At 38.4% G+C, this 25,576-nt stretch overlaps 1 protein-coding gene and 1 pseudogene across 1 annotated transcript in view; one reads left to right on the forward strand and one right to left on the reverse strand.

Moving 5' to 3' along the window:
• RYR3 (ryanodine receptor 3) overlaps positions 1-25,576 on the reverse strand; it is a 464,873-nt gene that overhangs the window by 378,497 nt on the left and 60,800 nt on the right. The gene's annotated exons all lie outside the window — the stretch shown is intronic.
• Positions 5,158-5,276, forward strand: LOC118601237 (annotated as a pseudogene).

The following is a 25,576-nucleotide window of genomic DNA, read 5'->3' on the forward strand; positions in this document are numbered from 1 at the left end:
GAACCTTGAGAATGGTAACAACAGGTGTAGGTAGCTGACACATGAAACATCAATTTGATATTGCATTCACAGTAATATAAGATTCCTTGACAGGGAACTGTGACAATTCTTTCTCGGGGATTAATATGGCCCTAAAATGTCTTCATGGAGGTGATTACTACAGAAAACATCCAAAAGATAAGACAGAGCAGACATTTGCAAAGTATCTGACAGTTTTCCCGTTTCTCGATGTTTATTGCCGAGGTAATGCCACCAGCACGGTACATGAGAAGCTATCACATACAAAGGAAAGAAACTTGCTCAGAAACACAATTTTCTAACAAAGACACAGCTTCTCAGAAAGCATGAGACTTCTGATGCCCTCATGATCTTTTGTGTGTGAGTAGTAAGGGAAATTAACTCGTAAGGTAAAGTTGATGCTACGGTAATTTTTGTGATTCAGATTTCGGCAGCTATGCCGAATCAGTAAATAACTAGGAAAATAATAATTTTGAAGACAGAGCAAACCCAGGGAACAGGTGGTACTGCTTAATCACCATGCGTGTGCCTAAACCAACCTCGTATCTTATTCTTTTTCATACCCATATGCAGCCACATAAACCCCTCTCACTATGTACATTTGAATAGAACGTACAATTTTTTTGCTTCGATCCTTGTAATTATAAATGTCTGTCTTCACAATTCCTAAAGGCAAAAAAAAACACATTTGCCTGCGTCATTTAATATTCATTCCAAAGATGCCAAGGTGACGGCCAAGTGTTGTATTGAGACAAGAACAGTATGTGACTTAAATTTAGTTTAGATATCTCATAACTTTTCTCAGGGGCTCCTAAAGACAACTTTAGCACTAGAAAAGCAGATTGTCAAAAGCCCAGAAAAAGAAAACTGCAGGCACAGGGGGCTGAGAAGTGGGGGCACCAGCAGGAAGTCAGCCTCTGAGCCAGGGATTGTTGGTGGCAATGGTATCCCGCCGGGCTCTCCACCCGCTGCTGTACTGTGTGTGTGTGGGGGGGGGGGTGTGCGGTGGGGTGGGGAACCCCACTCCGATCACTCTGAAGCTGAAAGAATTCACAGTAGAGTGCAAACTTCTCTGAGAGATCTTCGCATCTCAGTTCCAACTCTCTCTGACAATGAGATGAACATAAGGCAACCAAATACACACAGACTGCTCATTGCTTTTTGAGTAGTTGGCTTTCTTCACCTGACAGCCTTTCTTCTTGAATCCATTATGGATGGCTGGTCCTGGGTTTGCATAATGAGTGTGAACTTAATGACAAAAAGTTTGTCTAAACTTGTAACAAATCACTTTCAAAATTTTGACATGTAGTGAATAATTAATTCCCACTACAGAGACTACCTGCTTGTTCATTTCAGTTCATCTCAAATGATTCCAAATTACGGAACCTGGGGCCTGTCAAGTCAGGTGTTCTGAAGAAGCAAAGCATCGTGTTTAGTTATTTAAAAATACATGAGGAGCAAGCAATAAAGCCACTGAGTCTGATGAGCTAGCCAATATCTAGATCAGGCCAATATCTGCTTAATCAGGGCTGTTATGTGTATTCCCCAGGCAGTTGCAATATCTGAGCCTTTCGCTACATACTGTTCCTCTCACCATCATTTATCACTGTACGCAAAACCCCAGATTGGATGTACGATTTTTCCATTGTTCAAAATCAAGCGATCGAAGAAAAGAAACAGAATCTCTTTACCTTGACCTATACATTTTGGGGATTTATACCTGATTTGGACTACTCTAAACTAGGACATAATTTGTATCCCAGGATCACTGGACCCTGGTTCTTTCAGGAGTCTCTCAGGTAATAATCCTCCAATGTAGGCCTTTTTGGTCTATAGATAAACTCTTGATTCCTCCCAAGAAGTGGATCTTAATTCAGCCTTTTTTTTTTTTTTTTTTTTACAGGCATAGCTAGAACTCTGGGAGTGAGAAATTCCTAAGATACGGTCTCTTATACACCTCTGGCCATAGTGGAAAAAGGAGATACTGTATATGAAATGATAGTTTTCAAGACATTGGACATCAGGCAGTTAAGGACAGTGAACTCTGCAACTGCCCCAGCTTTCTGCCTGTGGGTGTTCCAGGCTGGGATGTGGAGAGAGGAGATCCAGGGGGAGCCTGACTAAAAGAGACGGAGCTAAGAATCTGGAGAGACCAAAGCAGCTAGTGTTCACAAACAGAGTGCTAAGGAGCAGACAGCTGCAGAGAACGAGAACTCTAGATAGTATCCTGGGAGAAAAAAGCATGTCCTGGGACAAGAAAGCCTGTCTTGTATTTCTAAACAGAATGCAGTAAACTAGGCCACTGGCCAAGCCAACTGAATAACTGGGAATTCTTGGCCTGTCAGTGCATGCAGACAGAAAGGCCATTGGTTAGCAATCAAAAAGTAAACCCCCTCCTGAAATTATGAAAAACTGATGGTTAAGGTATTTGTTTGTTTGTGTGTTTTTTTTTTTATCCCTGCCTGGAGATACATGCAAAATGTGGATTTCTGTCAAATTCGTAGGGTCCACATTTCTAGGCATAGATAACTCTAGATGACTATAAATATTAAAGATCCATTTTTCCATTCTACAGGAATAACAATTGAGGTTCAGGCCAGAATACTACAACTTTCTGCTCTGCCAGGTAGTGTTGCCAGATAAAATAAAGGATAATACGCTGCATTGGAGAAATACTTTAACACCTAAAAGTCACTTGTTGCGTATCTGAAATTCAAGTTTAACAGGGTGTCCTTTTTTAAAATAAATAAATAAATAAATCTGGCAATCCTACTCCCAAGCAACGCTATGTGGAATAACACTACTAGATCTGACTCTTCAGAGTGAAGAGAAAATGTAAGAATACACCTGCTGCAGGAACTTCTGAGATGGCAGAGTACAAGCCAAGGTCCTCACGGTGGCCTCTGAGGCCCCCAGCAACCTGGCTCTCATTATCTCATCTGTTGTTCCTGTCATGCCAAGCACAACCAGCCTCAGGACCATACACTTCTTGTCCTTTCTGCCGGAAACTCTGCAGATGTCTCTAAGGCTCATGCTCGCTCTTCCAACAGGTCCTTGTCCGGCGAGGCTCCCCCCTAACTCCCCATACACGGCCTACCCCCATTACTGTTTTACTTCTCTTCTGACATATGTATTTCCTTATTTATTTATTGTCACTCTCCTGTCCTGGACTGGAACCTGGGATGTGTCTGGAATTCAGTAAATGTTTACTGAAGGAATCAGTGGACTGGCCTAAAGTGGTTCTCCTATCTTCAGCTCCTGCATCCTTACCTGATGGCTCTCAGCTATGCCCAAACTGATTTTTCAGAACACACAACTGGAAACTGCAGCCTGAAGCAGACTAGGTGGCTGCTAATACTGCATTATTTGAGGATCTCCTGGGAATGGCTGCCTGACTCCCAAATAGAGATCTTCTATTTTTTCATGGTAATTCTTTATTCTTTAGCTTCTATAAGCTTATTTTTGAAAAAAATCTCCAGTGTAAATGTTCTTGGGAAGTAATTAAATTTCGCTTGGTCAACAACATTTACATTGCCAGGCTGATGTGAACAGGTCACAGACAGAGGTTTGATCGAAGTGGGATGAAGTTAGAGGTTGAGGAAAAACAGTTGGAGGCTCAAGAGAGCAGACCTGGATCACGCAAAGGCCCAGTTATCTAGCCAAACGGAGCTAGCCAGCCTGTTATCAGTTGATGCACTCCTTGAGATTCCTTCCTCCTTAATCATCTATGGAAATCAGAGAAGTTGGAATGAGAAGAAAGCATTTTGTTGGCACAACGAAGCACAGAAAGTGCTTTAATAAACCATTGTGATACTCTTCCCACCCCAATCCCCTCCTACCATTGGAAACACTTTCCAGACACAAGGGTGAGCTGGTAACAGGCTGGACTGCCAGAATAACATATCCTTTTAGGTCCACTGCTAAATTCAAGGGTAGGCACATGACCTAAGCAGGGCCATTAAGGGTTCTTTTCGGAATTAATATGGATGATGGAGAAGAGAGGGACACATTATTTTCTGCAGGATACACATCAGTGAGGATGCCGTGGGCCTGCAGCCGCTATGGGCCTCTTTGCTCCCATAGAGAGAACTGTCTGAAAATGGAGCAAAGGGCAGCAGAGCCAACTAAGGGAAGCAGAGAAGAGTCCTGATGATATCACCTAAATCCTCATTTCAACTGGGTCTGAAGCCAACTCCACTGCTTGGACTACCTAGTTACATTAGCAAATAAGTTTTCCATTTTGCAAGTTGATTTGAGCTGACATTTGCAACTGAATGAGCATCATCGATATACATCATTACTACCTATAGGCCTTACCTGCTTGAAGCATCAGTCTGAATTCACCATTGTGCTTTCCTATTGGAGAAACTATTTATTGAACACTACTATATACAGGCTAAAAGAATACATCAACACGCTAGAGAGATTTCATGGTTCTCTAGGTTTATTTGACCTTATTTCTTCCTACTATGAATGAAAGCCAAGATAAACTTCCCATGGTCCTAGAATCACATCTTCGTCCTAGCATCTTAGCTAGATAACTCAGTGAAAAGGCCTAGGAATATCCCTAGAAAGTGGACACAAGACTGTTTATAAGGTCATATGTAACCTGGGTAAGCTCCAAGCATGCATACATACTTATTGTAGTATGTCAGGAGAGTGGTTTAGAGCCTCTGTCTCTGATGCCAGGACTATGGCCTTAAAGAACGAAAACCAGACATGGCTGGCTGCTTGGTCAGATTGCTAAACTACCTCCTACACTAAAAACACCCACCAAAGAAGACCAAAGTTTTCGTTTTTTGACCCAAAAAAAAAAAAAAAGTCACTTTTGTCTCAGAGAACACATTATTTACAATATTTCTATTAAGATTATGTCACTGGGGCAACCTAGAGGTAGGTGTTATCATGCCTGTCTTCAAAATGAGACAACCAAAGCTTTCCCAGGTTGCCCTTTGCCCAAGGTCACAGAGCTAGTTAGTGACAGAACCAGGATTTAAACTCAGGTCACCTGACTTAAGGATTCACGTTTTTGTTTTTTATTCTGCTCCCAAGTTTCCCCAGGAGGTTATCCCTAGAATACTTGACTTCAGATAGTAAAACGAACAAACAAACAAAAAACATATTGTAAATATGAAGATTGTCTACAGCCATGCCACCTTGAATAAGCCTGATCCCTTCTGATCTTGGAAGCTAAGCAGGGCCGGGACTGGTTAGTACTTGGATGGGAGACCAACTAGGAAGACCAGGTGCTGTAGGCATTAAAAAAATAATAATAAAGGATTGCAAGCTGACAAAGTCCTTGCAATTTGAAGCCAACCAAGGGTTGCCTCACCTAAAAAATAATAATAATAATAAATAAATATAAAAATTATTTGTATGGATTAAAGGTATACATTCTATCTAAAAAGGACAAAAATTAGTCTTCAGCTTTCAAAAAATCAACTTAACTAGTTTCAGTCTCCTTATTATGAATTTTTATTTTTCATTTGCCTTAATGTTATATTATAATGTTTTTCATTTATTTTTCTTGCTTTCTATTCTTTTAATAGTGACTGAAGCCTAGTGTTTTCCGGTTTTGACAGTTAAAAGTAATAAACAGTAGTCAATAGTCATTCTTCATTTAAAATCATAAATAAGTCCCAATTTTGTTGATATGTTAATTGTGGTAAATAAAATCGCTATTTTAATGATAGTTGTACATGAACAGCCAGTTGGCTAAAGAGAATGGTCTAGACCAACAAACCTGAGCTTTGAGAACAGATAAATTTAGTTTCAGATCCTAATGTCCCACCTCCCAATCTGTGTGGCCTAGACCCAGTTACTTAGCAGGTTTGAGGCCCATTTTTTAAAATTGGTTAAAGGATGAATATTTGCCATGTAGAATTGTTGTGAAGTTCAAGTGAGCACATGAACATGTAAATGTTAAAGTTCCTTCCCTCTAAAGATCACCAATGTTTTATTATTTATAGTCAACAGCATAAGCTAAAAAACAATAGTGAAAGAAACATTTTGATTTTACATCCTGTTATCATTTCTACTAATGAAAGGCACCACTCCAGATGCAAGCAAACTATCGTTTTACCTCCTCGTCACCCCTGAAAGGGAGAGGCAAATTCTTCTAAAATAGGAACATGTGGCCGGCTATTATACGTGAAAAATATCCATTCGAAACAACTGTTTACCTTGGAGTTGACAAGATATTCCATATGTTTTTTGGTAATTGCATTTATTTTTTACAATTCCTCTAAAATTATGTCTGGTTAAGAGTCTATCTTCTGGCTTTAATTTGGAAACCAACCAAGATTTAAAGGACAAAATCAACCAAATCCAACTAACAGTAAAGATCTTTTGAAGAAACTGAAGAAAACAGTGGACTGAATTATGCACAGATAGGTTTCGCTTATTAACCATTTAAATTCAGCATTGTAGGACATGGTCACATAGAAATACTTAAGTATAACTATTAGCTGTGAAGCTGATGGGAAACAAAATGATGACTTCAGTGAAAATGGTTCCTTTTGTTTTCTAAAATTACATTAATTTAGGTCAATGCATCATGCATATTTTCTGAGAGTTTCGTTACAAAATTATTATTCTACAGTGAAATTTACAATTTGACCTAGAAGAATCTTCAGCGATTTCATCAAACCTGTCAATATTGAAATACTCGCATCTTCATTTCTTGTGTATGTGTATATATATTTATATGCTAAGGGTGTTTATATTTAATATATATCGGGCATATACATTACTGGATAAAATGTACTGTCATTACCTTTAACGTATTTCAATTTAAGTTTGACTACTAAAAACAATTGACAGCCACCAATAGAAAAAAATAAATCTCAGCATTTCTCAGTATAGTTGTCGGAGTTAGCTTCATGGCTTTAAACATTTTTCTTATTTAGAGTTTAGATTTGCTATCTTCATGAACCCAAATATTTCATTAATTTAACTAAATATATTGGCTCAACATTTTTTTTAAAAAAAGCATTATCACAAACTGCCTTAATTTGCTACTTATGCATGGTGAGAAAATATATACCAATATAAACAGTTAAGATATGCTCAAGACATCTTTCCTCAGTTACTGGGTTTCAAAACTCCCTATGGAGGTATGGTTTGAAAAGAGTCTTCAAGATTTCTCATGTCCAAATCAGCTATCCTGGCTGCTCATCCATTTCTACACTACTTCATAATAAAGAAAGAAACTACAATAAAATCCCAAAGCAAAATGCCATTAAATTATCCAGTTTCCAGTTATTTGATTGTGGACTTGGTCACTCATGGCAGGGTCACTCATGGGCAGGCACTGCCCACCCATAGCTATCTGTTGTAAGCTCACTATGGCCCACATCCCTGCAGCTGACACCACGGTCAACCTAATTAGTCTCAGCCATATCGGGCATATGATTTCATAACAAACAGCACCAAGTCCTACTGAGACTTGACAAAACAAACCTGATATCCTAGCAGTGACTCTTCTGAGTCCTTGAGTTGGCATCCCTGGAGCCCCTTCGCCTCAGGGCGGTTCTGACTGACACCCACTTAGTCTGTGCAGGATTTACACTGAATAGATCGCCTTTGAAGCTTGCAGCCTAAGTCTAGCAGAGCTGTTTAACATCTAGCCTAGTATTAACAAAAACAACAGCCTGTCCATTTTTTCACTGTAAATCAGGCTTCACAATAGAGGTCCTGATTAAGATGATAAATAAAGCGTATTTATCCAGGCAGATTGTTACTCTACATGACAATTATGACAGAATCACCGAGCACGTGGCTTTTCACATGTCTGATGCAACCAGTTTATGACAACCTTCTTTGTACCTTCACCATTTGGGGAGTAAAAAACAAATTAAAATCTAAATTCCATTATCATTTACTAAGCAGACCACTTCAGCTGTGCTATTCATTGCCCTGCCTCATCTATAAAATGGAAACTGTTATAATCTTCCTGTTCTATTAAGAAGGCACTTGCGAATGAATCAACCACAGATGCAAGTATGAATCAATTAGTGTCTTATCGTTTCTTTCCTATGTGATATTCTTACATCGTACAGAAATATCTACGACCAAGAAAATGTTCTTGAAATACATTTAAAGTGATTTCTATTTCCTTTTCCTGAAACCAACCTCTCCCTAAATGCCTTTAACCATTTCTTCAAAAGATCTTTGTATATGCTTCCTTTCTCTATCCACTCACTACTTTTTAATAATTATGAGGAAGAAACTCATCTTTCTCTGTGAGAGTATACTGTCCTGATTAAGGGGTTCTCTGGCCTTGTATATATATATATTTTTTAAAGTCATTGCTGAAATTAATATGCATTTGCCTAAAAAATTTGAAAAACACAAAGGATAAAAATTTTAAAAAGGAAAATTAAATCATGACAGTCCCTAACTCAGAGATAATCACTGCTAACATTTTGGCAGACATCCTTCAAATTATTTAGATACAGATTTGAAAGGTTGAGTGACCGTAATAATTCCAAGATGCTAGCAAATATAAGGTTTACCATCATATAACAAAAACTTGTCAGGGTGGGGCACACATTATATGATACGTCCTTATTTCAAAAATGTTAAAATATAGTGGAAAAACTGTCTTAGTTTTAAGGAAAAACATTTTTTAGTCTTAAAAAAATGACAATCTTCTTTTCCACATGGCATCACATTGAACATACTATTTTGTAACCCATTTCCTTGAGTGAACATTTTTCCATGTAAAAAAAGTATTCTGCAGGTCAGAAATTCTAGAATTTCTACAGCATCACTTTAATGGCTATATAGTATTCAGCTGGGGAGAGGGACAGCTGTCTATAATCTCCAGAAGGCCTGTTGCAGGATTTTACCAGGTGGCTTAAAATCATGTAATGCAGTACACTTGTGAAATTGGATACCTAAGACAAGTTACACTCGTCTTAACTGAGGCTATTACTGCAAAGATAAAATTAATAATGTTTTAATGAGCTTTGAGAAGGTAAAAGTACTCTATAAAAATAATATGTAGAGTACTTTTTTGTAAGTGTCCACTGATGGATAAATGGATAAATTGTGTGGCTACACATGGACAATTATTCAGCATAAAAAAGAATGAAATATTGCCATTTGCGACAACTTGAATGGACCTCAAAGGCATTATGCTATAGGAAATAAGTGAGCACTGAGAAAGACAAATACTATATGATCCTAAAAATTCAGAGAATTAGAGGTTGCCAGAGGCAGGAGGTGGAAGGTAGGAGAAATGGTAAACTATATTTTTAGTTTAAATAAATGGAATAATTTATTTTAAGTACTCTATAAATGTAATGTAGTGCTTCCATCATCTGAAGGAAAGCATCCAGGGGCTTCTTAACTCTATTATCCTTGAGGATGGCTGTCCCGACAAGACTGTACTAGTTTTAAGACCTCATAATAGCTGAGCAGAAAGTATTGCCAAGTGAGATCCTCCGAGGACACACCTCTTCCATGATACACAGAAGAGCCTTAGTTTATACTTGGTCCAGGATTGCTAATGCCTTTAACATGTCCTGGAGACCAGATAATCTCTTACAGAACCAACAGTTGTTTCAGGGTGACCAGACCACAGCGGTGGCAAAGGCGTGCTGCTGGCCTGGGGAATCATTTATTTAAAATGTACCCGCTCAGGCTGCCTTGGCTTTAAGTGAGTATAACTGACCCAAACAACAGCTCAGAGATCGCGGATAAGAAAGGGGTACTAAAAATTTACAAAAGAATGTTCATAGACTATTTTTCTTGTTCGGGTCATAGCTTTAATGTGTCGAATTATGAGCTGGAGGAAGAAAGGGATGAGCAACTGTTGACTTTGGCAGCAGCACTCTCCAGTGGAGGGTGACTCAGGCACCTATGAAAGCCAACTCTTTTTTGAGACTAATATATCAAGTTCTCTTACTCCACTACTTACAAAATTGTCCCCTTTCCCTTACCTTGTTCTGCACAGCTCTCCATGAATAAAACAGTCTCTCTGAAGGAAGTTCAAATTAGTGAGTGATAGCTTTCTGCAGCTTTCACAGACCTCTAAACAGGAAAATCTCAGTGCCTCGCCTCTCCCCCAGCACATAAATACAGAGTTGCAGGTTCAATCAATTACTTTCATCATTGGGAGTGGGCTTTAAAGGAAAAGAAGTTACAAAAGGACAACCTACAGAATGAGTAGGAGGCAGGATTTCATGTCTTTGCCTTGGTGGCAGGTAGCACTGGTCATCAATTTATTATGCAATCCGGGCACTTACTGAGAGAGGAGAGGAGGCATCTGAAAGGGTGCAGGGGAAAGGGAAAGCAGAAATGACCAATTCAGCTCCTTAAGCTCCATTCTGACTGCCCTCTCCCTCCCTCCTGGACTCTCCAGCTAACACGTTTTCCCATGGCTACCTCCCCACCTCAAGGACTCTTCAGCTCACATCTGTTGATTCATAGCTTGCTATCCAACTAATGTTCTTATCTCTGTAGCTGTGTAGGAATAACAAAACTGTGTAAAACTGCTTGTGACGTTACAATTAGAGCCCAGCCTTTGTATAGGAATCCGCTGGGCCGGTGCCGGCATCAATAAGTACTACTTTCTGCTTACAGCCTCAGTGTCCCCTCTCTCCAAGAATCCTTTAACAGTGTTGATAATGCCAAGGTCACGGGTTCTACGAGGCAAAATGACCTGTAAATAGATAAGACCAGTGGTCTGGAAATTCCTCCCTGCTTACAGACCCCACCCGAAGCTCCCCATTCCATCCTGAGTCATGAAGCACACGTGAAACCTCACACAAAGGAATCGCACTCTCCTTACATGGATGCTGCAAGGGTATATAAGCTGTAAGAAATCTAACCAAGGGGAGATCGTGCTTTGGGTCTGTTGAATGTCCCATGCTCTCCACCAGCAATAAATTCCCCTTCCTCTAACAAAGTTGTCTGAGCATCCAAATTCTTGCATCAGGTGTCACTTCCTGCAACATTACAAGAGTGAAAAAGTGTGCTATCAATAATTACAAGACAATAACATAAGCTAAGATGATCTCAATTTACATCTCGTTACCTTACTTTAAGGACACACAATGTGTTTGTGTCTCGCAAACGTAATTCTGAGTGGAAGAATTCAGACACAAAACAATACATACACAACTCCATTTAAATCGAGTTCAAAACACATAAAACTTATCCATGGGGTCACAAGTTAGACTAGCATTTTCCTTGGGTGATGGAGGTGAGCAGGGGAGTGGAGGAACAGAGAAGCACTTTCAGTATTCTGATAACATTCAATCTCTTGACCTGGTGGTGTATGGACTTCGATATGTGCACTTTTTCGGTATGTCCTTCAACTTTAGAAGTTTATTAAAAAGGAGGCATTAGGATTGGATTATTTTTACATATATGTGTGTGTATACACACATGCACATCTCTAGAGCTACAGCTATAATGACTGATACAGAATATATCTTTCTTTGAGATTTACTCTACTATAAGCTGTTATGTCACTTTTCTCTCTGCCTGAGGGGTTGGAAAAGTACAGATAAAGAAGTGGCTTACGATTAAGGCTACCTTTCTGAATATAAGGAAAGAGGGCTTGGTTCTGTAGTCACTAATCTATTGAATTTTAACAATGCAGTCCTGGATAGTACCATAAATGCTGTCCTTAAATTGACTGACAAGCAAATACAAATTATGTCACATAAGTCTCACCATAATGTATTTCTCAGGTAAAGAAATAGAAAGGGGAAGTCATTTGTCAAATGTGACACCAAGATTTGGCCCCAGGTTTGACAGGTTCTAAAGCCTGTGCTCTTTATCATGATGTCTTGTGATTCCAGATTTACATCTAATGCTACAGTTTGGAGAAACTAAACATTCAACCTAGAGAACCAAGAAATGTCAGCCCAATCTGGGAGGTCCATCTTTAGCACTCTGTGGGCAGGTGACAGTCCCCATCAACTCAGTTATCCTGGACACCAGAGACACAATATCCTGCCATGTGAGCAAGCCCTTCTGGGCCAGGGACTCACTCTCCTTAGAACCAGATAACTGGGTTAAGTCTGTCCCATGAGTCCACACCACCCATCATCCCCTCAGCTTGCAGTCCCTGCCACAATGCTCTGTGGTGTCTGGGCTTCACAGTGCTCCTAACGCCACCACCTCACTCTTACAGGAGGCAACCAAAGTCCCACCTTTTTGGATGAGAATAGCAGAGCAAAAATTCCTCTCCTCAAAATCACATGCACAGAGAAATCTCACTTTACACACAGTGAAATTATAGATCCATTTACCATTTCAAGACCTCTTATCAGGCTAGCACATTTAATACTACCCAAATTTGCAGTGACCTAATTACTGTTAACCCCTTTGACTCTGATCCCCAATTTTCTGACTGTGAGGGTGCCAAACACCACTCAGAATTCATGACTCATGTTATTGAGAATACAGATATTACAAAGTCACAAATTCTTCTCACTGCTGCTTTGCCAAGGTACAGTATGCCCGATACCACAGACTCTGTGGATGAATGGCCACCCTGACAGTTTCTAATAGCAAAACCTATCAACTTTGCTTTGACCACTGACATTGCATGATCTATATAACTTTGGAAAAAATATTTTCAATGAAGGTAGTTCCCTTAATAGTTCTATCAACATCGTGTTAGTCATACATTTTATTTAAAGCTACTTTAATTTATAAAGAATCATTCTTTAAGGAGCTCTGAGATTGAGTATTTTATCTTGATGGAATACTAGAGAAAGAGTTGAAATAGATTATACAATTATATAGATATTATATTTGATATACCAAGGTTTTGATGTATCATAAAAATAAAATTTGTTACATTCCCTACTCTGGGATATGTATAAGCTCCAATTTTGCTGCAGATATCATTTCCTGCCTTATTATAACAGTATTAATATATCTGTTCATATATCTGGCTTTTTTTTTAATTCAACAAGACAATCTTTATTGATAAATTTAAACATTTAAAGTTGCACTTTATACTTTATGACATATTTGGGTTTAATTCCTCCATCTTATTGTCTGGCTTAGTTTCTTGACCAAGGAAATACCAGTTAGCTCACTGATACCAGTGAGACCTGATATCAGGCTAGATCCCTCACATGTGCTAATGTGAGGGGCAGGGAAAGATAGGTTTGGGGACTAGAGACCCAAAGGCATAGAGGTTACTTCTGAGAGAGATCAAAAATGGCAGACCCAGACTCTTCTGACCCATGGAAGTTTTTGTCTGTCTCAGAGTTTTAAAAATATGAATTTGTGGTCAACATATAAAATCGGATATTTCATATAATATTCTGTATTTACAGTTTCTCTTGAAACTCTCTGGTCTCGAGTTCCCTCTTGGCAACAACTAGCTAGAGTGGAGTAGCAGGTGTTCCCTGTAGATAGGACACCTGTTCTTCATTTTGTCACCGTCCTCGGCACTCCTGGTGTCTTCCACTGGCCTGTCTCACTCCTGTGTCATCCATCTGGACATATGATCATATGGGCTCGAGATCTGATTTAGAAAGGAAGGAGTTGAGAAGATGACGGGTTGGGGAGCTTGTGGTAAAGTCCCACTACTTTACAAAGAGCAGGTAAAGTGGCTCTCGGGTGGGCAGAGGCCAGAAGAAGACCCCTGAGGTAAACACCACAACTGTTCCCATTGGGCCTGGTCCAACATGCCACTCAAGGTATCAGTCAGCCACAGACTACAGACCAGGTTAGAAGGTGCTCCACTCCTCACCCACCCAGACTGGATATATTTTCTGACTTTTCATCTAAATGAGAACAATCCCAAAAAAGCCAGTGCAGGGCTCTTTCAGTGAGTTGTGTTATTCTGGGCCGGAGTAAGTTCAGCTTTCAGAATTACTCAAATGGGCCAGCAAACGGAATATGAGATCACTTTAAATAACACCTACATTCCTTCAGGCACTGGAAAAAAAGTCATAAATTTAAAATATCTGTGTCCCTAAATGACAATGCAGGTGGATGGAGTCTCTCACCCACTCACTCAGGCCAGACATCCACAGGGAACAGGCACAGCAGGACAGATAAGAACTCAATTTCAAGGCGAGCGGTCCCCAGGATAAATCACTTAGCTAACCAGACAAGACTTAACAAGCAGGATCCTCAGAGTGAATCACCACATGAAGCAGCCAGATGTGATTTCTAGGATGTCCGACAAACATGGGGCTCTAGCAGAGCTCCTGTCTATGTCACTGGAAGCCTGTCAGTCAGCACAAATTCTATCACCAGCTCAAATTTTATGTTCAGCCCATCCCTCTGGTTTGCCTGTCAGTCATCTGAGAGTCTAGCCTGACATGCAGAAATGCTCAGTGTTGAACTACTTCTGTGCATTGCATTATACAGCAGTTGTTGGAGAAAAAAAAAAGGGCCCTAAATGGATTCCATTTTTAAGTTTTATTTTTAAAGAAACTATCACCAACATAGCAATGCTCCAGAAGCTACCATTGAGAAAGGATAAAGCATAAAAACACCCTCTCTACTTAGAAGTATCTCCCATAATCGGTTCACTGCTGGTGGTACCAGCTCCAGCTAGATTCCCACATTTGTGACTAATATAAAAAGTCACACCTTGATGTGTACATAGCTATGACGGTGGGCACTAGTTTCTCTCACTTGGACCTTAAACTGCTTTCTTTGAGTATTTGAGCAAAACGTCTTGTTTTTCCTCTAAAAATTATCTTGATGTCATAATCCCTGGAGAACACGGGTTATTTTTTTCAGTCCAGTGTTTCTCAAACATTGGAGGGCTTGTAAAATCCCAAATGCCAAAGCTGCACCCCATATCATGCCAGTCAAACCAGAAGCTCTGAGACCCAGGCATCAATATTTTTTTAAATTCCTCATGACTAGTGGTGTGCTATATGCGAGTCTAGCTCTCATTCTCTTTCAAATTCCAGATTTATTGCCATTCATCTTTCCAAATTGGCTTTTCAAAATCTATGTCCCTCTCTCTCGTTGTTGCCCTAACTGGTTACTACATTATTTGGAAATTAGCTTGACTTGTAAAAAAATAGAATCAGCACTAATCTTTGGTTAGTGGAAGCCCCAGAGATTCAAAGATGAGCTTTTCTGTACAGCATCATTTTAGAATCAAATCAGTTTGTGGCTTCAGCCAAGAATCTCATGCAATAAAGGATTCTTTCACTGAAATTACGGTTCTCTTCACAAGATAACACTCCAAAGAGATACTGAGGAGAAAGTCAGCTCAGCAACCAGAGTAACAACTTGTGACTCAGTGAGAGGAAAAAACTCAACAAGATTAAAACAAACAAACAAACAAACAAACAAACAAACAAACAAAAACATACAATATACTGGGTGTCTCACATCAGACTCCCTGGCCCCAGGCCTAAACACAAGAGATCTGTAATCTGGGCCAACCATAACTGCATGGAAATGTGGAAGGCAAAATGTGAATGATTTCTTTCTCTGACCACTGGACTCAGATTACTACATGCTCTGATATCCTGATTCACCATCTCTCTTTTGGGCTCTGCAGAAAATATTTTAAACAATGTTAAGTTCGAGAGAAAAGTTTGTAGATCTTTTAATGCTTTGCTCCTTGACCACTGTCTAAGCCCCCTGTAGGGTTGTCACGATGCTAACACAAAGGGCTGTTATGCTCTGGAAAGAAGACACTGCCATAGTGTTAAGTGTGTGGCCTTCCACATTTCCCAATATGGAAAATGGTAATGACACTTTGACTAATTTCCCAAGGTCACAGGAAAAGGAGAGGCAACTTGTGTCACATGGGGTCATACAAAGACACAAGTAACCTGCCACTTACTTGGCTGATCTTGGGAAAACTGCTTAATTTGTGACTCGAGTTCCTCATCTGAAAAGGGATTACAACATCTATCTCATGGGACTGCTAGATGCATTATGAGATACCATACTGTAGATACCTAACATGGTGTCTGGCACATGGTCCTTGCTCAGAGGCTGCTAGTTTTCTTGTCCTGCAGATCACGAAGGCCAATGGAAAAAGCTGTGCTGTGGTCCAAAGATCCAAGATTGGGAGTTTGCCTGGTTTCCAATTCAAGATTACCATCCTGTATCAGTGTCCATGAGAGACCCTGAGAATTCCCCAAGCTGGCAACATGTCAGCCTAAAATCAATAATAGAACATTGTTAATCCTGAGTTCTATCAAACAATCACCCCATGCTGTTGAATTATTCATATCTCTCTGCTCAACCGTAATAGGTTCGACTGGACTCATTATTGTGTTCTCAGAATAACTGCTTCCCTCAATATAAATTTTTTTTCTTTTTCTTCCCCCTATTTTTTGATGTATGGTTCCATTTTCCCTTCTTCCCAGAAATAGCTTGGAGAATGTTGCATTTTCACACTTGTTGCAAATTTTCGGCATGGTTCCTGTGGTCTTTGTAACAACCTTTCTGGAAAAATAAAACCACTGCACTGAGAGGAAGGTCTGTCAGTGAGGAGGAAGTTCACTTGATATTTATGCTGAACTTCTGAAAACAAGTAATGATTATGGGACAATACTCCGCAGTTTTCTTTCATCCGTGGGTTGTTTCAATTACTTGTTTGAGTCAGGTCAGCTCAGAGGGTAGACAGGAAGGGTGAGGGGGTAGGTAAACACGGTAAAAGGGGTCAAATAGGTGGTGACAGAAAGAAATCTAACTATGGGAGGTGAACACATAATGTAAATATATATATATATGCCTTACTGTTAAAACATACATCTGAAACAGATTTCGTTAACCAATGCCACCATAAAAATTAAATTAATTAATTGGAAAAAAATCAGGTCAGCTATTAGATTCTACCTGTTAATATCCACCCAGAAGAACTATTTCCTAAAAATGTTTAAGCAAATACAAAACAGCATGTTCAAAGACCAATGCCATCAACAACATCCCTCTTGATGGAGATGGCTCCAAGAGACAGGGGGGAGGTGGTACCAGCCACTCATTCAGGGCCCTTGGAAGAGCCTGTTTTTAAATTTCCAACTCTATACCCAGTGTAAACCTTGCTATTGCCACAACTATGTATGTATAGTGTGCCAGGTGCTCATGCAATTCACTGCCCTTGCACCTTTTTAAAATATGCTTGAGCAATAACTGCTTATATACATAAAGTTTTTTTCCTTTCGTTTTCAACATATAACAGAATTATAAATTCTCCTTATTTCAGTTTCATCCAGTTGGGTTCCTGACTGAAGAAGATGCTGTTGGTGAGTCATTCATGTCCCCTCGACACCATTCCAGTAGAGGCTGAGGTCTGGCTATTACAAATATTTTCTACTCCTTGCCTAAGGGGCCTTCACTAGCCACAGGAGGCTGCTAGCCCTCAAGTGGAACAGGCTAGGAATATCAGGGAGTTAATGATTCAGGGAGTAGTCTTCAAACAAGATAGAATTTATTAGAGAATACTCAATTCCCCAGCCCTCAGTTAAAACAACTCTGGGCCATGTGCTCCATAGTCTCCAAGGCCTAGAAGCAGTATTGAGTCTCAGTTGCCCACAGGGGTGACCTACTATTTACTAACCCTGTGCTGGAGACCTTTCCTTCCCTGCCTTACTTACCCTCTCTCCTACCAATGCTTCCTGGTATCACCTTCCAAAGAAACTATTTGGACTCCAACCTTATCTCAAAATATGCTCATGAGTCAGTCCAACCTAAGATAATGACACGTGAAATGAAACCAAAAAGGTTCACCACTGCGAGACAAGACAGATTTCCTTCATTCCTTTATTCAATAGAGATTTTTTTTTCTGAGGGTTTACCATTTTCCCGACCCTATGCTAGATTCTAGGGTTGCAAGAGTTAACAAGATCCCATCCTTTTCTTATTAAATTTATAGTCTACCAGGGGAGAGAGACATCAAACAAGTTCAGATTTTATTGATGGATGCTATTAACACTATGAAGACAAAGTGCAGAACACAACCAGAGTGTATAATGAGACCTATCCATGTCTAGGAAGAAGAGTTCCCTTGGAAGCTTTTAGATAAAGGTTAAAGGAAGGATAGGAGTGAGCAAGGTAAAGAGAGGGTGGAATAGTATCCCACACAGATGAAACGACATCTATAAGAGCCTTGAGGCTTAAGGAGATAACTTGCAGAGAGAGAAGACAAATGGGGTTGGAGCACTGTGGAAGAGGCTACACCCTATTATAATCCCCTGTAAATTATCAAATTGGGCAAAAGATCCTAAAACAATTAAAAGGACTATTTAATTTCATTTGAGAATTAAAATAAAAACTCGATACAATATTATTTTACTCATCTAATGATTTATCAATTCTACCTGTTTGGTCCAGCCCTCAAAAATGTGATTACTTTAAACTGCATCTAAAACCATGAAATATTGAAATTATGCAAAAGTAAAATTAGTTGGCTTCATGGAATATGAAACTATACCAGAGGCATACGGGTTTAGAATGCTTCAACTTCTTCTAGTCCCTTCTTAGAAGAAGACATCTGTGTTTGAGAACTACTCTTTGATCTGGTGGTGGTGGGATACTGGGTAGTTTGGAAGGATGAAGGAAAAGGTCCACGATTAATTTAACTCCTAGTTTCATGGGTTCCAAGATCACGCCCCCCCCCCCTCATATTTGGAGATTCGCTAGAAGGATTCATGGGACTCAGAATATATACTTTTGGCTATGATTTATTATAGCCATGTAGTAAGGATACAGAGTTGGATCATAACTGGAAAAGATATGGACAGAGAAATCAATGTCCTCTCTCTCCTCTGAAGCGATATGTCTGATAACACTCCTTTCTCTAGAAACTAAAAGTATAATACCGTGTGTAATGTTTCTGCCCAGGGATCCCATTAGAGATTCAGCACCCAAGGATTTTGCTGGGGTGTGGTCACATAGGCGCCCTCTGCCTGATATGTGCCACTATTCTAGATTCCAGAAGTAAACTGGTGTTCAGCATAATCACATTGTTTGTACAAATGATCAAAGCAGAATGGACTGCCCTTATGTCTTAGAGAACAAGTCAAGTGTCGAATCCCAAATACCAGCCAAGGGCTACCCTTACAAACAGACCCTTCTAAAGAAGGCCTCAGGACTGCTATGCCAACTGTTTTCTGCATGGCTAAAACCCCCTGAAATAAATTGTGAAATCAAATGGGGGCAAATTTCCCCTATTTTCCGTATCATAAGATCAACAGATAAAACTAAGCAACTTAGTGGAACTTTTTATAGGAATTCTCTTCTGTAGCTGCTTGATCCTGAGTGTTTTGGAAAAGTCAATGTTAAATAGCTCAGGTGAAATTTAGGCACCCCCAGGTGTACAGGTATTGAAGCCAGTCTTGGCTAAACCACAATAACAGACTAATCCAAAACTCTTATTCTGCAGGTCTTGAACAAACAATACAAATAGGCTATACTCAATGATTGCTTTCATTTGAAAAGCACATTAAAAATAGACCATCTCTTTTTCTGTCTCCCAACAGAAAGACTCTGCTTGGAATAAAAGTACAGATTTCCAGTAATAAGGCCAGCTCACCCAGTGACATAAAATTCATTTATCACAAATGAACCACAATTTTAGCAGTAATTTACATATCTGAAATGAAAGAAATTAGAAACTAATCATCAGACCCTGTATAAATGGCCCTCACTGTAACTCTTGTATAGCCAAATTGACCTTTCTTAGTGCTAAGGCTACATTTTATAGGATGTTCTTTTCTCATGTAATTCACTGTCACATTACATTTTCATAAATATTCCTTAAAAGTAAAACAGCTGCATAAAATAATAACCCATAAATACCAAGCTGTATAAACAAATATAAGCACATTAACATTTTACAAAGAGAATCATTCACAATTTCACACAAAATACCTATTTTATCTCCATAGTACCTTAAAGTTTCTGTTCACATGCATATATACTTTATAAAGTAAAGATCATATTGTACATTTTAAGAATTTTCACCATGACAAACACTTTCCATGTTTCATTATAGATGTCACAACAACTCCATTTCATTATTTACTATACTAGAATAGTTTTACCTTTAATATGTCTATTAAAAATTCTTAATTTTTAATCTATATTATCTGTATAGATTGTTTAAAATCAAATATTCAAGAAATGAGTTATAATGAAATATTACAGACCTCTTAACACATCCCAGCTTCTGTCACTCCCCAATAGCAAACACTTTTTAAAAAAATAAATTTATTTAAATTAGTTTCAAATATACAGTACATTGGTTAGACATCTATATTGTTCATAAAACGATTCCCAATAGCAACCATTTTGAAATGTTCCTGTTTTAATTTTTCTACTGATCATCACCATTTCACTACATAAAACACATATTATTTCTCAATTTATTGACTTTAGATATTTACTGTTACTTTTAGTTCCTTCTTTTTCTTTGCAATTAGATATCATACTTGTCTCTCTTCTTCCTTCTACTACAGGTAATACTTTCTTAATTTCCCACTCCACAAACACTTATGAGTGTCCTTTTCTTCCCTTTCATTTTTCCTCCTCAAATTCCAATTCTGAACTTCTATTGTTAATATTTTTGCTTTTATATGTAAGATTGATACCTTTTGCAAGGGGTTCTGTAGCCATGACTATCTTCCATGTTTTGTCTATAATCTTAAAAGATGAAATCAATAAATAATATCTATATAATGACTCCATAAATATTATTCACTTTTAGAGCTAAGTTGTGATTATATCCTCTTTCTGTACAGCTTTTTATTTTTTCCTAGAGTTTCTAGTTGTTTTTATTTTCCCTCTTGCAATGTTTTTCTGTATCACATTCTTATATTATCTAAAGAATCAAAGGTAGTAATGTCTGTAGAATCTCTTTCCCCTACCTGTCTCTCCTAAAGCAGTCTTTTCTTCTGCTCCGATCTTGATTAATTACTACCAATCAGTCAGTACAATCCAGCTGTCATCCTGAAATTCTCCTTCATTACACTCCTGGGTTGAAATTATTGTTTCCAGGATTCCACTTTACACCCTCTTCCCCTTAGAACATGTCTTAAAATAGCTGTATTCCACCCTTACACTTGCCTGATAGTTTTTCTGGACAGAGAAATCTAAATTAAAAATAATTTCACTCAAAAACTTGAAGTTTTAACTATTAAAATATTGCATCCCTTGTTGCTATGACTCTTGTTTCTTTGTGAGTGGACTGCTTTTATGTTTGTTTTGTTTTCTTCCTTAAGCTCATAAAAGCTTTTTTCTATCCCAAGTATTCAGAACTTGCAGAAACTGTGTTTTCTCTGTAGATCATGTTTTATACATTCGTATTGGATATTCAGTGAATCTTTTCCCTCTGGTGCTTCAATTTTAGGAAATTATCTCAAAATATTTCTCTGATAATTTTGTCTATTTTCTGGTCCTCCTGGATTTATCCTAACTTATTTTTCTCTTATGTTTTCCATCACTGTATCTCCTTATTTACTTTGCAAAATCGTGTCAATATTACCTTCCACACTTACCATGTTTTTTAAATTTCAAGTCATATTTAAAAGGTTTCGTTGTTCGTTCTTTTTTTTTTAGAGCATCTTGTTTCATGGATGTGGTATCTATTCACATTTCTTACTTATTTTTGTTTTCTGTGAGGCCATTTTTCCTATCTTTTTTCTTTTTTCACTTTTCAAACTTTCAGATATCTGATGATCCTTACTTACTCATAGTTAAGAAGCAAGCAATAAAAAGCTTACAGGCACTTCATCCCATCAGAATGGCTACCATTAAAAAAAAAAAAGAAGTGTTGGCAAGGATATGGAGAAATTGGAACCCTTGTGCACTGTGGGTGGGAATGTAAAATGGTGCAGCTGAAATGGAAAACAGCATGTGGTTCATCAAAAAATTAAAAAACAGAACTGTCATGTGATCTAACTATTCCACTTCTGGATATATACCCAAAAGAACTGAAAGTAATGTCTCAAAGAGCTGTCTGTACCTTCGTGTTCATAGTAGCATATTCACAGTAGACAAAAGGCAGAAGCAACCCAAGTATCCATCAGTGGATAAATGGATGAAATATGGTATATACATACAATGGAGTATTATTCAACCTTAAAAAATAAAGGAAATTTTGACATGCTACAACATGAATGAATCTTGAAGCATTACACTAAGTAAAATCATCCAGTCACAAATACTGTATGGTTCCATTTAGACAAGGTATAGAGAGTAATCAAATTCATAGAAACAAAGTAGAAAGTGGTCCCAGAGGTTGAAGAGAGGGGGAAATGAGGATTATTGTTTAATGGGTATAGAGCTTCAGTTTTGCAAGATGAAAAAGTTCTGGAGATAGTTGCACAACAATGTAAATCTATTTAATAATATTCAATTGTACATTTAAAAATAGTTAAGATGGTTCTTAAAAATTTAAAGGGAGCTGTAGGAGAAGCTTTGGGATCCTGCCCATTATTTCTTAATAATTACCACTTCGGCCCATGCTGGCATTTTAATTAGATTTGAATGTACCAGTTCATGGCAATTTTTATAAATTTAGTGTGTGATAACACTTAATATTAATAGTGTACATTCATATAAACATTTTTCTTTGAGAGAATGGGCTCTGTGAAAACTTTTCAAGTTGTTCTGTATTTGGACATGGTCATAATTATGATAAAATCGAGGTACCAAGGAACAAAAGGTCAGTTAGTCAAAGAAACCACTCAGAACTCAGGAGTTCTGATTTTTAATTCATATCTACTAAGAAGATATAAAGCAAGCAAGGGGGTGGTGTTGAAAGGAAAAGAATTTCAGGCTATAGAGATAAAATTAAATGCTACCAAGAAAAACCGACATAGACGGTAAAAAGATTTTTCTAAAAATTTCAGCCTTTTAAATCCATAAGTTTTTCCTGAAAAAAAATATTGTTTCTGTTTTACAAAAGTAGACATTTTTAGAGAAAAGAGGGCACTGGTGTCAGCACATTTTTTGAAAATTCTTGACGTAGAGGCAAATCATTCATGCCTCACATCAGTAATAACATAGAAATTGAGTATTTGTCTTTGCTATTCAAATTTTAAACTCACTCTGAGGTTTTGTTTTTCTTTTTGAACATGGAAAGATAGGTAGGCACTTTTTAATTTCAGGGTCTCTTCACCATACATATAAAAGCATTGGAGGCAGCTACAGAACAAAATGACTTGAATCATATTGCTCATCATTCAGCTAAAAATAATCATTTGAGCTTAAGTATCCTGGCATTTACAGGGATAAAAAAGAAGATTTCCATTGTCACTGTTGTTAGCCAAAGGAACAAATTTCTCCATTTTTTATAAGGAAACCAAAAAAAAAATTTTTTTTTTTACTACTGAGCACAAAGAGATAGCACCTGGCTCTAACTCAATTCTGCCAAGAGGCCCAGAAGTAATCAATAAACACTTATTAACTAATCATGCGGCATCTTGCTTTCTGAGTGAAATGGCAAGTGTTGTACAAATCCAGAAAATAAACAAGTCTTAATATAAATGAAAAAGCTGGGGAATAAGAAAAAAGCAGAGCAATTGGTCTTACATCAACTTTCACAGGAAACAGTTTAGTTTTCTTTTTTCTATACCCTGTGGCGACCATCTAAGCGTGGAGACAAAAAACACAGAAGCTCATGTATTACAGTCACATTTTACTATTCCTTCCATAGTTGCCCTTCACCTTAAAATACTTATGATACAGCATTTGGAAATTCCATACTACCCCCAATCAACTTTAGAAAACCATTAGTCAAAACAAATGCAAAGCACTCAATTTGTGTCCACAAAACTGAATTATAATCAGATGGCAAAGGAGTTACCTAGATAATTCAGGCAAAACCCACCCTGATGCCCATGGCCTCCATTATTTAGTAAACTAATTACCCCATCCTTGACTTTACCCTTTTGAATGCATAGGAAGAGGCAGATGATCTAGGTTGCTGGGCTCTCTGAATGTTTAATAAAGAATATAAGCAGTCGCACCACCTCTCCTCAGTCTGTTATTTTACATATTCTCAATGGTGAAATTCCCAAAGGGAGACCTAGATTTACGATCTAGGAGGTACAACTTACTTCCCTATCAAACAGGGGCAGAGCGCACAAGGCAAATGTTTCATGAGTGAATGGCACAGAGCAAACTTTGGTTTTTCTACCTCCGTGGTCCTACTGACTAGAGACTAACTGACCTCTATAGTTGGAGATGCAAGACAGGCACTGTGAATACCATGAAAATGCCAGATGTTGCGTGTGAAATCCAGAAGGGAATTCTTGGAAGACACCGAGCAGGACCATAGTCCTCTTAAAGAATAATAATTGCCTAACAGAGGCGCCTCAACTGTAATGTATCCCCAAACTGTGACATATCTCAAAACTAGCCATTTGGGGCGGGTGGGGGAAGCAGGGGGCGTCTTCTTCCTGTGCTCCCTTTCTAGTGACAGCAACACCAGCTAGCCAGTTGCCACAACAATACAAACCTGGTAGTCATGCTATACTCTCCCCTGTTACGAATGTCCTGGAGCTCTGACATGTTCACATTTCAGTTTGCCATCCCACTTGATCTTGACCCCCTCTGCTGCATCCCCATCACTTTTCTCCGAGATTCCTGCAATAGTCTCTAACAACTGCCTCCATTAGGCACTTCTTCTGTCTCTTTACCCAAAGACCTTTTCGAAATGTGATAGCATCATTTCCTTATTTAAATTTTTTAAAAACCTCAGTACCAAATGGTTCTAGGTGTAGAGATCTGCTCATGTTTAGCTAAGATTTTTTGTTTAGTCAAGATAATACAAGTTTAGACTTTTAAGAATTACAAAAGGATATACAATGAAATATGTCAAATTTTCAATCAAATCTTGAGCACTCCTATTAAGTTTCTTACATATCGCAAAATTTTCTGTGTATATATGCATATGAATAATTTTACAGTTTTAATTTATGTTGAAGAATATACCATTTGGACATATATAGACCTAATGAAATATCGAATTGAAGTATAAACCATAGTTTATATAATTAGCAGCTTTCTGTGGAAATTCCTGTTTTTTTCAGTCCTTTACTCTCAGAAACAAAATTGTAATGACTGCAGAATCAAGTTCAAATACTTCAGCACACAATTCCTTTAGGATCTGGCTGCTGCCTATACACTCTGCTTCTTTTCCCTATATGCGGTCTTTCTTCTGGCCAATCAAGCTACTTGCAGTTCCCTAAAACACTGTCCTGCTAGGATACATCTGCCTGTGATGTCTTCTTTGCTTTTCTTTGGCCAATGTTCACTAATGTTTTAAAACTACTAAATTTTATTCTAATTTAGATGTCCCTCCTCCTCCTTCTGAACTCCCTTGATTTCTGTGCTACCGTATATAACACACATTCTGGAAATAATCATTATACCTACAACTGCCCAGCACTCAACACATGGAACAGACGAAGGCGGGAATACAACTAAGGGAAATAATACAGACCGACAGAATTAAAAAGGTGGGATGAGGTCTATAGGATCCAGAATGAGAATCGCCATCACACTCCACGGCACTGCCATGCTCACCAGCAACAGTCAGAGCTCCTGCAGGACAGAGGGTGCTACAGGGGGCGTACAGTAGAACGTG

The sequence above is a fragment of the Rousettus aegyptiacus genome, unplaced genomic scaffold (assembly GCF_014176215.1).
Source record: "Rousettus aegyptiacus isolate mRouAeg1 unplaced genomic scaffold, mRouAeg1.p scaffold_m13_p_3, whole genome shotgun sequence".
Classification (NCBI taxonomy): domain Eukaryota; kingdom Metazoa; phylum Chordata; class Mammalia; order Chiroptera; family Pteropodidae; genus Rousettus; species Rousettus aegyptiacus.